Genomic DNA, 10,783 nt, shown 5'->3' on the forward strand with positions numbered 1-10,783 from the left:
CTTGTGTGCACAGGGCAGCTCCTGTCTAAATTGATTTGAGCCATCCAGATGCATCAAAGGGCAGGACTGATCATATGCCCATTATAAAGTGCTATCAAATAAAATCAATACAGTTTACCAAAGAGCATTTACATAACAATTGTGGGCTACAAAATACCCCATTACTCTGTAGTATTTGAGAGGTACAGTATTTATATTCTAGTGACGTGGCTTTTTTCATACGCATACTCACACTTGTATAAGAAGAGGTTCACTAGAACAGGAAATATCCACGATAGCCAAATACTGGGGGAGGGATAGCTCAGTGGTTTGAGCATTGGCCTGCTAAACCCAGGGTTGTGAGTTCAATCCTTGAGGAGGCCATTTAGGGATCTGGGGCAAAAATCTGTCTGGGGATTTGTCCTGCTTTGAGCAGGGGGTTGGACTAGATGATCTCCTGAGGTCCCTTCCAACCTTGATATTCTATGATTCTAAATATCTACTCCTCTGCATCTCAGTAATGGTAGCAGGTGCCCCCTTTCTGTATACAGTTGCAGAGAACACTAGCAGCTGAATAGGGAGAGGACATCTGCTAGGCTATATCTCCACTCCCACAACTCAGCAAGACCAACTCCACCTTATTCTCTAATACAGAGGTTCTTATACCATGTTGATGGTCTGTGAAGTGCTGGCTAGTCATGTGCTTCCAGGCTCTCTTCTCCATTTCTAGCCAAGAGACGCAGACATAGGAGAACAGATTAAATGAAAATCAAAAGCTGACAATGTGATTTAACTTTTTTTTAAAAATGCAAAACTCTTATTTTCACCACATTAAATTAAATTCAATATGCTAAATAATTTCCTTACATCATTTTCTTCAAAAGAAACAACTGCTGCAGTTGTGGATGCATCATGAGTGGGAGGGGAGACAAGGCAATCTTTCTATTAAGATGTAGTCCATCCTATGAAAAGTTTGAGAGCCTCCAGCAGCTGCAGCAAGACCAGTCCCCCTGGGCACAGCTGCAACCAGATTGAGAAAGATTGTTTATGACCCCTGAGCTAAGGGTAAATCCATTCTCCTATCCTGTTCAGACAGAACAGAGGAGGAGAATCTGTGATGATCCCCTTGGAATTTGGCAGTTAAAACCTGTCTGGATTGTGTGAACTGCTACATAACAAAGGGATTAGCACAGTAGAGCTCACTCCCCCATGGAGTGAGAATCCATTAAAATGGCTATTTGGGACCTTTACTTCATAAGGATTTGTCTACATAACAAAAAGTACTTGTTGCTTAGAATAGGGGTCAACAACCTGCAGCTGAACTGTTGCTAAACAACTGTTTAACTGTAGCTGTCTTCAGACAGGGACTGAAAAGGTGTCTGTGTTTACAGCTAAACTACATCCAGTGTTGATTCTGCAACCTCCTTTGCTGATGCCAATGATGAGCCCTGCATATATATTGTAGTGTATACCAAATTTACAAGAGAAGATTCAGTATGTATGAATTAATTGTAAGCAGATTCCACTGTACATAAAGATCAGGTGGAAAGTTTCAAATACTTGCATTGAAAAGTGCAGTAAAATGTATTTTTTCCTGTGCGGAGTATAAGCATAACCTTGTTGTATAGTATTGCTTACATAAAATATTGTTCAGAATGAAATATTTGTGGGGGGAAAGGCCTATAGTTTTCGGTCAATGAAGCATAACTTCATAATTAAACAGTAACATTTGTGAGTCACTTGTGCAAAAGTTATAGCAACAAAATTTAGAACTTAACATAAGCTACAAATATTTTAAAATAATATGTATGGAGGCTTATGATTAATAACTGATACAAGAATGTCAAAAATATTAATTCTAGTATTGTATGTATAGTTTGCTATTATTATGTGGTATTTTTCTTGTTGGAGTAATTGAAAATACATTCTGGGTCATTTAAAGCATCGTTCAAAAAAACTTAGCTCTGATTTCAGGAGTTTGGGGCTCTAAAATATTTAGTTTGCTTATTTATATAGAGAAAGATTGTGACTTGCCCTAAGATCCTGTCTAGCCACCCATGTGTGGCTGGTTAAATCTCTGCATCAGGGCTCAAGTATGGAACAGGACAGGAGAGCAAGGGCTGCATGTTAGATACTGAATGCTCTGCCCCAAGCATGTCAGGTGACAGGTGGTGGAGAAGGTCAGGAGATGGGTGGAGTTCAGTGGAGATGAGCTGGCATGATGGGCAGAGGGTGGGTAAGTTAGCTGTATTCTTTTCAGGGCTAGTGTAAGGTCACGTCTACATGGAAAGTTTTTTCAGTACAATTTAAGCTAAGGTGTGAATTTATACCTATATAATTGTATGGCTAAAGCCCCTGTGTGAACATTCTTACACCAGAATAATTTGACCTTTGTAACTATCAGTATAAAACTGGTAAAACTTTCCCTTGTAGAAGAGGCCTAAGTTACCTGATCCCTGTTCCAGGGGTAAGGGAGAAAGGGAACAGGAAAAGAATTGTGACCCTCTGGGTATGTCTACACTACAGATGGGAAAGATCCTCTCAACCCAGGTTGATAGACTCATGCTAGTGGGATTCAAGCTAGCATGCTAAAAATATCGATGTGAACTTTGAGGCTCGTTCTGGAGCTCGGGTTCTTAAGCCAAGGGGGGTCAGGTGGGCTTGAAAGCCCAAGCTCCAGCCCAAGTCACAACAATCACACTGCCCTTTTTAGCACACTAGCTTAAGTCCTGCTAGCACAAGTATGTCTACTCAGGTTCAGAAGCTCACTCCAAGCTGCACTGTAGACATACCCACAAAGGCCCTGTGTGTATTGTTGCTGTTCATTAATGGTTGTAGCTACTCTGGTGCAAACCTCCAGTGTAGATGCACTGCTCCGGTGTAAGACTGGGCTTGTACAGAACATAAGAACGGCCATACTGGATCAGACCAAACGTCCGTCGAGCCTAGTATCCTGTCTTCTGACAGTGACCAATGCCAGGTGCTTCAGATGTTATACCAATAGAATAAAAACCAGCAGGATCTTATTAAGAGGGATAAGGCAAAGATGCCACATTTATTGTAAATATAATGATAAAGCAAAAGATAAAAGTAAACAACGTTGTTTGACTACTTATTTCTTATACACACAAACACATATATATATAGAGAGAGAGAGAGGGAGAGAGATTCATTCACACAATCATTCATTCAAGTTCTGTATAGGTGTTATAGTTACCAGCCTAGAAGTTGCTCATGCCAAGTTACTGGCCAAGTATCTTGGTCATGAGGATGGAGCCGAGTCTGTGTCAGATGCATCTGATGCTCCTGGAGGCTGGCAGCAGAACCAGAGAGACTCAAAGTCATCAGTCTTTAGAGTCCATTTTTATAGGAATTAATTCCTATGTTAGTCTATGGGAGCTGTTTCATCCTGCTGTTGCTGACTCAATCAGCAGATGGCACACATTCCTGTCCAAAGTGGCACATTCCTGGTGGCTCCACATTGTCCAAAGTTTGTGTTTCTCATCCTTCCAGGTGATGGGGTGGATCCCAGTTTACCCTCCGGGGGTTTTCTGGTCATCCACTTGACACATTCTTCGGCCGATGGATACTTTCTTTCTAGGCTGGCACCTCCCTAACCATCCATGTATATCAAGCATTCATCAGCATACATTCCATACCTTAACCATATTTTAATTTACTGTCTCCACCACTTTCAGGGTGTGTGCTAATTCATTTGAGACTCCCGGCCCTTTAATCACAGAGGGTGGGGGGTCTGTCCTAGGAGCCCTTGAATGAAGTGAAAGTTACTTAACAGCTTATAGTGTTTGTTTACATTGTATCAATTACTTCAAGAACAAAGTCAGTTAACTTGTTTGTAAGTTTTACATAGTAGTAAAGTATCTTTCACAGGATAGATATAATCAATGGTTTCTACAGACAGTACCTTACAAGTTTTAACAGAAGACCCAAGAGATTTTTGTACTTGGTGAAACTGTTGGATTTTAAAGTGTGGGGGCCAAATTATGAGGGGTTCACTGTCACTTGGGGGAATCACTGTTAGTACCTTCTTTAATATCCCTACATAATCCCCCTTTTGACACTACGATATTTATATAATCATTAGTGTCACTTTCTTTTTAACCTGTTTAAGAGAAGGTACTGTGAGGCAACATGTATTTGTGATTCCAATTTAGCATACATTCTTTTTATCTGAAAACACATGCCACACATACCAATTATACAAATACAATTTAATATCAAGACTACTATCAAGGGGTGTAGCATTACTGATAGGATGCCAGTGGTAATTGGGGACCATCCAGAGAATATATCATACCAGTGGTAGGTTGTAATTTGTTTTTCTGCATTGGCAATTTGTAACATGTTCCCATTGGCACGTATAATATGAATAGTCCGATTTCCTACTTGGTCATCTGTCTGTTCTAAAATTTGGTCACTTCTTTGCTTTTAATGAGGCTATCAGTAAGGTCTTGCCATCTAATTCCAAGGTCAATTGAGAAGTCGGCCAGCTCAGCTGTTAGTGTTAGCTGGGACCTTTTTGGCCGCGGTAAATAATAAGTGTGATTTCTAGTAAAAACAGTACTGACATTGCATTTACATTCATCTACTGGGGGGTTGCTAACACTCCCATTCTCCCAAAATACTTCCTTCCACGAGTGGATACATACACATTGTCCATTGTACAATACTTTGGTGTCATTGTCCAATTTATCCCACATACATGATCCCAATGAAACATGTTTACTACAAGGCTCTGGGGCAACAGGCAAGGTGAGGCATACCCACTTTTGAGGAGTCCATTCGGTACAACCTCTAGTGTCCAATAGTTTTCCTCCCTCCCCAGCCCACTGGCTCGAGGTCCGAGGCAGCCAGAATGATCCCATGTGTAATATGGGGAGTGGGCTAACCTTCCATACCTTTGCCTCCAGAGACTGTTGGTGTGCTATTTTTACAATTATTTCCCCAATTAACAAGTCTGATTGCACAGTGCTGGAAACATACTGCATCCAGTTATATTGGTAAGTATTAAACAGAGATTTTTTTCCTTTGTTTTAACAAATGCATTAAAACCTTAATATTACCCAAAATTACCCAAAACATTTTGTATTCCAAAGTAGATAGGGCAAGTATCTGCATTTTAGTGCATCCCATAGCTATAGCCGTTTGCATACAGATCACTGCTGCTCCTACAACACGCCGCCCCTTGATCTATGATCATTACAGGACAGTAGTTGTTGTCATTGTAGGGCACAGGTGATCTGTTGTAAACAAACCAAACAATTATAACCAGGTGAGTATAACTAAAATCATTACAATTGACCTAACACCAGATATAATATAAACAGAAATGCAAACAATTACAATTATAATAATTGGGAATACAATAAAACCATTTGGGTACATTGACTAACAAAATGAGGCCCAAGTTTGATACTGCAATAGCCATTAAACAATAAATGTCAACCCTAACCCTTAAATACACACAAGAAATAAGATTTGTAGGAGTACCAGTATCAATAATAAAACTTAATAACAAAATGCTTATTAGAGAACCTAACAAAAATAAACCTGATGCACTGGGGACCAAAGTCTTTTGGACACAAGTGGTGATTGATAAGTTGGATGGATATGGGGGAAGTAGAGAGAAGAAAAGACATTTGTCCTGTCTAGTATAGTATCCCCTCTTTCTCTGGACCCAATGCTAGCACAGGACACCACTAGAGACAGACACAGAACATGCAACACAGAACACTGAAAACAGACTTTGTCGCGACACTATAACCATGGTATTTTATAACTCTTCAGCTGGTACCAGCTCTCCTGATGTTCTGGTTCAGATCCTGAAAGATAGAAGCTTGGAAATTAGCACAGTGCTCCCACCATGGCAGAACCTGCTTAGTCTCTGCCACAGTGTGTTTGGTACTCGGGGCTGCACAAATGCTAATTAAGTTGTGCATTTCTTTGTGAGTTTGCATTTTTTTTTTTTCATTTTAAAATTCCTAGCCACTTCGCCATGGCCTGGAGGTCTGAGGCAGAAGCAGGCACATTGTTACTGTTGCAATGGCATTCTGGCCCTGGGAGGAGGAATCTACCCAAATATTTCCAATATTCCCCTTCCCAATCTCCAGAGGGGTCCCAAAAATCTGCCCCTTCTGCGGTCTCAAATGTTCCTTCTTCTGATGTTACTGTTGCTGTAAGATTTGAGAGTGCTGTTTTAACTCTCTGTACCCAACCTTAAGGACATCTAACTGGATTTGGGTACTAATGGACATACATTTTATTTCTCTGCTTTTGCAGCAGAGGCTTGGAAATCTTGGTGCAGTTTTTCATTTTTACATTTAGCCAATTGAAGGAATACCTTGTTACAGGTCTTCCATAGAAGCCAAACTGCAGCTGCTTCCTTTTGCTTTTACAGAGTTTTCATGTACCCTTGTTAAAGTGACAGTTTGATTACACAGAGCCATCTTAAGGCTCAGTGTTTCTAACAGTGCTTTTTTTTGTTTTGTGCACCTCACCCCTGCTGTTGCTTCAGGGGGACTGTTAATTTCTTATTCTTTTACTACAGCTCTCATTTGCTATTTTGTTACACACACACACAAAAAACCAACCAACCAAACAAAAAGAATCCAGAATTTCTCCCTATTCTCCTGATTTTGATTGCCCTGCTGCAGTTACAACTTTGTTTTTTTTAAATTTTGTAAAGCACCGAGTTACCCCTTAAGGGTTAAATGCCAAATCCCAAAAGCCAGCCAACACTGATTACCTGTGTCTGGCAAAAAGATGTGTCAGTTTTGCAACTTTGAATCAAATAGTTAAATGGATTTTTAGTGGCATTATCCAAAACAAAACAAAACTAATTAATTTTAAACTTACAAAACAGGAGTTTTACAAACCAGATATGTTGGTTTAGGTTCTTAGAACTTTACATATTTCCACAGACAAATAGATACATACACATTTTCTTTCCCTTAACATCTTTTCTACATTGCTGTTTTTACATAGCTGTACATAGATTATATTCCCTTCATACATTTTGGGTCAGTTAAGTTGCAATAGAATCCCCTCATGTTTTTAACAAATTTGACTAAATTGTCCATAGTCAAATTATTTCAAATACCTGGATTATTTACAGACATTCCTTTGGAAAAGGGCCCATTTTTCCTTCAGAATGGCTGCAAAGAAACCAAGAATTCCTTTTCTCTTTAACATGGTACTTTTTAACATTTTTACAAAGTTTAACTGCTTAATTCTGTCCAGCCTCTGTAGAGTTAACTTTTCAGGGTCTTTCCTTAAATTACTGTTTATCTCTCAAAATGACACCTTTATCAATTAGATTTTACCATTTTAAGTATTGTTTCAGGGATTCATGCCTGCACTTACTCTTTTCTGCCACTATGCCCTTAGGGCTTCCAACCTGTTTTCCAGTTTCTCTATGTGTTGCTTGCCTGCTTGTCTGGGCCTGATCCTGCTTTTTCCAATTTTCTACCCCTTTTTCCAATTGGGATAGTTTTTCTTTTAGAGATATTTTCTCCTCTTTACAGGCTGTTAGGCGGAGGTAGCTGTCATTACAAGCCTCCCACAGCAGCCAGATCCCTGCAGCGTCTCTTTTTGCTGCATTTGGGGGTTTACATATGAGGATATATTGGGCCAATCTATCCTCTAGATCTGAAATAGAGCAAGCATCTGCAAGGGCATGTTCAGTCCAAGGACTGTGCCCATATCTCTGAAGGATTTGTTTAAAGGGTGTTATTTCTTTTACAAAAGGTGAGGTTGGAGCTCCTTCAAACTCCATTCCTCCCTCTGACTGTTCTCCCTTGTCTTTTCTTAAACATTTTCAACACATGTATAGTTTCCTTTGTCACCCCTGAACCCTTGCAGCGAGTGACACAGCCTAAATTATCTTATCCTGCTACCCCTGATCTCGTTCAGCGAGCAGCTTTACCTTGCCCTATAGGCTCTTGTTACCCCTGATTTCTCAGTGAACACTTTGGATAAGATTAATTGTAGCTTAAAGTTTCTATGAGCTCTTTTATGAAGCCTCTACCCTCCGAAGGTCAGTAGGCTTTGGTTAACCAAAAATAGAATCGCTCTCTATAGAGCCTGCTGTGTGCACACCAATGTTTACAATAACTGAGGCATTTTACCAATATTCCCCCTTTCGCAATTCTCCACCAAAATGTTATATCAATAGAATAAAAACCAGCAGGATCTTATCAAGAGGGATAAGGCAAAGATGCCACATTTATTGTAAATATAATGATAAAGCAAAAGATAAAAGTAAACAACGTTGTTTGACTACTTATTTCTTATACACACACACACACACATATATAGAGGGAGAGAGATTCATTCACACAATCATTCATTCAAGTTCTGTATAGGTGTTATAGTTACCAGCCTAGAAGTTGCTCATGCCAAGTTACTGGCCAAGTATCTTGGTCATGAGGATGGAGCCGAGTCTGTGTCAGATGCATCTGATGCTCCTGGAGGCTGGCAGCAGAACCAGAGAGACTGAAAGTCATCAGTCTTGAGAGTCCATTCTTATAGGAATTAATTCCTATGTTAGTCTATGGGAGCTGTTTCATCCTGCTGTTGCTGATTCAATCAGCAGATGGCACATTCCTGTCCAAAGTGGCACATTCCTGGTGGCTCCACATCATCCTTCCAGGTGATGGGGTGGATCCCAGTTTACCCTCCCGGGGGTTTCTGGTCATCCACTTGACACATTCTTCGACCGATGGATACTTTCTTTCTAGGCTGGCACCTCCCTAACCATCCATGTATATCAAGCATTCATCAGCATACATTCCATACCTTAACCATATTTTAATTTACTGTCTCCACCACTTTCGGGGTGTGTGCTAATTCATTTGAGACTCCCGGCCCTTTAATCACAGAGGGTGGGGGGTCTGTCCTAGGAGCCCTTGAATGAAGTGAAAGTTACTTAACAGCTTATAGTGTTTGTTTACATTGTATCAATTACTTCAAGAACAAAGTCAGTTAACTTGTTTGTAAGTTTTACATAGTAGTAAAGTATCTTTCACAGGATAGATATAATCAATGATTTCTACAGACAGTAGCTTACAAGTTTTAACAGAAGACCCAAGAGATTTTTGTACTTGGTGAAACTGTTGGATTTTAAAGTGTGGGGGCCAAATTATGAGGGGGTCACTGTCACTTGGGGGAATCACTGTTAGTACCTTCTTTAATATCCCTACACAGAGGGAATGAACAGAACAGGTCATCATCAGGTGATCCATTCCCAGCTTGTGGCAAACAGAGCCTAGGGACATGATCCTTGCCCATCATGCCTAATAGCCACTGATGGACCTATCCTCCATTAATTTATCTAGTTCTTTTTTGAACCCTGTTATAGTCTTGGCCTTCACAACATCCTCTGGCAAGGAGTTCCATAGGTTGACTGTACATTGTGTGAAGAAATACTTCCTTTTGTTTGTTTAAAACCTGCTGCCTATTAATTTCATTTGGTGACCCCTAGTTCTTGTATTAGGTGGAGTAAATAACGTTTCCTTATTTACTTTCTCCATACCAGTCATGATTTTATAGACCTCTATCATTTCCTCCCTCAGTCGTCTCTTTTCCAAGCTGAAAAGTCCCAGTCTTTTTAATCTCTCCTCATATGGCAGCCGTTCCATACCCCTAATCATTTTTGTTGCCCTTTTCAGAACCTTTTCCAATTCTTATATAACTTTTTTGAGATGGGGTGATCACATCTGCATGCAGTATTCAAGATGTGGGTGTACCATGGATTTATTTAGAGGCAATATGATATTTTCTGTTTTATAATCTATCCCTTTCTTAATGATTCCTAAAATTGTTAGTTTTTTGACTGCCACTGCACATTGAGTGGATGTTTTCAGAGAACTATCCACAATGACTCCAAGATCTCTTTCTTGAGTGGTAACAGCTAATTTAGACCCCATCATTTTATATGTATAGTTGGGATTATGTTTTCCAATGTGCATTACTTTGCATTTATCAACATTTGAATTTCATCTGCCATTTTGTTGCCCAGTCACCCAGTTTCATGTGATCCCTTTGTAACTCTTTGCAGTCCCCCTCCCAGTGGTGCCTTGTTGATTTTTTTGAGGGGGGGGAGGGATAGCTCAGTGGTTTGAGCATTGGCCTGCTAAACCCAGGGTTGTGAGTTTAATCCTTGAGGGTGCCATTTAGGGAACTGGGGTAAAAATCTGTCTGGGGATTGGTCCTGCTTTGAGCAGGGGATTGGACTAGATGACCTCCTGAGGTCCCTTCCAACCCTGATATTTTATGATACTTTGTACTTCACTATCTTGAGTAGTTTTGTATCATCTGCAAATTTTGCCAGCTCCCTGTTTACCCCTTTTTCCAGATCATTTATGAATATATTGAATACTACTGGTCCCAGTACAGACCCCGGGTGAACACCACTATTTACCTCTCTCCATTCTGAAAACTGACCATTTACTTTGCTAAAGCGGCTTTTGTGAGGGACCTTGTCAAAGGACAATGTATACAAAGTTATTAGCGTAAATAACCCTGTGGGAAGTCACACCGCACTTCTGCAAAATGGATCTATACTAGAGCTTTGCACTAATGTAACTGCACTGAAGTAGCTGCATTAGTGCAAATTTCCCTAACCTTGATGCACGAGGGAGTCACAATTCCTTCCTTGGGGTCTTCCTTGGGTACCTACTCATTTCTCCTTACTCATAGCCTACCCTGAAGGCTCATTCTAGCCCAACATGGTTGTTTATATATTTCTGAATATGTAAAAAGCAGGATAAATGTAATTGCTATA

Source organism: Emys orbicularis, chromosome 2, assembly GCF_028017835.1.
Source record: "Emys orbicularis isolate rEmyOrb1 chromosome 2, rEmyOrb1.hap1, whole genome shotgun sequence".
Classification (NCBI taxonomy): Eukaryota; Metazoa; Chordata; order Testudines; family Emydidae; genus Emys; species Emys orbicularis.